This window comes from Meleagris gallopavo, unplaced genomic scaffold (genome assembly GCF_000146605.3).
Source record: "Meleagris gallopavo isolate NT-WF06-2002-E0010 breed Aviagen turkey brand Nicholas breeding stock unplaced genomic scaffold, Turkey_5.1 ChrUn_random_7180001865749, whole genome shotgun sequence".
In the NCBI taxonomy this organism is placed as follows: Eukaryota; Metazoa; Chordata; class Aves; order Galliformes; family Phasianidae; genus Meleagris; species Meleagris gallopavo.
Window position 1 is genome coordinate 1 of NW_011131048.1, and position 1,137 is coordinate 1,137.

The 1,137-nt window shown below is 61.4% G+C and overlaps 1 long non-coding RNA gene across 1 annotated transcript; it reads left to right on the plus strand.

Moving 5' to 3' along the window:
- On the plus strand, positions 1-1,120 carry LOC104916018. Its single transcript, XR_796512.3, has 3 exons — positions 1-67; positions 154-250; positions 1,028-1,120. It is a non-coding gene; the product is annotated as an uncharacterized LOC104916018 (long non-coding RNA).
- The last annotated feature ends 17 nt before the right edge of the window (positions 1,121-1,137 follow it).

The following is a 1,137-nucleotide window of genomic DNA, read 5'->3' on the forward strand; positions in this document are numbered from 1 at the left end:
CCACACCCCCGAGGAATTCTTTTTGGGGTGGGCACCGGCGCCCTTCGACCTTCCGACCTTTGACCCTGTAAGTAATTCTGCCCCCCCCTTGACGCACTTTATGACCCCCCCCCATATGTTGACCTCTGACCTCTGACCTTTGCCTTTTCCCAGCGCCGGTTGGACCCCGATGCTCCGCTCTATGAGCCCCCCGAGGCCTCCCTGACCTCCCCCAGCCCCGAAGTGCTGGTGGCCGTTGGCTTCCCGGCAGGTGGGTGACCTTTGACCCCTCCCTGTGACCTCTGACCCCTCCCTGTGGCCCTCAACTCTGTTCCTCTGACCCCTGACCCCAAACACTGCCCCCACGATGCCTCACTCCCTGCTGTGACCCCTGACCCCCAGCTGCGACCCCTGAGCCCTACTGCTGACCCCACTTATGACCCCTGACCCCTTCACTGTGTCCCACCCTTGACCTTTGACCCCTTGATTGCTGCTGATGATCCCTGCTTCTTAATGATGGCGCCAGCAATGACCTCTGACCCCTGGCCGTGACCCTTTGCCCCACGTGCTGACTCCTGTGATCTCTGACCCCTTACAATGACCCCGTGACCCCCTAACAGTGACCCCAACCCTGACTGCTGCCCCAAACCATGACCTTTGACCCCTAACCCTGATCTCTGGGCCCTGGTGCTGACCCCTAACCCTCATTCATGTGACCCCTGACCCCCAACCGTGACCCTCACTCCCTTCCTATAACCCTGATCTCCAATGCTGACCCCTAACCTCCAATGCTAACCCTCAGCTTTGACCCCTGCCCCCAGCCGTGACCTTTGACCCCTAACCACGACCCCTGACCCCTAGTGCTGACCCCAACCCTCCTCAACAGCGACCCCCGACCCCCAGCCACGACCCCAGCTCCCTAACGATCATCTCTGACCCCCAATACTGACTCGCAGCAGTGACCTCTGACCCCCACCTTTGACCTCTGACCCCCACCTTTGACCTCTGACCCCAAGCTTGACCTCTGACCCCTCTCCCTCCCCCACAGCTGGCAAATCCACCTTCCTGAAGACTCACATCATCCCCGCTGGCTACGTCTACGTCAACCGGGTAGGGGGGCTGTGACCGCTGATGGGGGCACTGGGGGGCTTGGGGGCA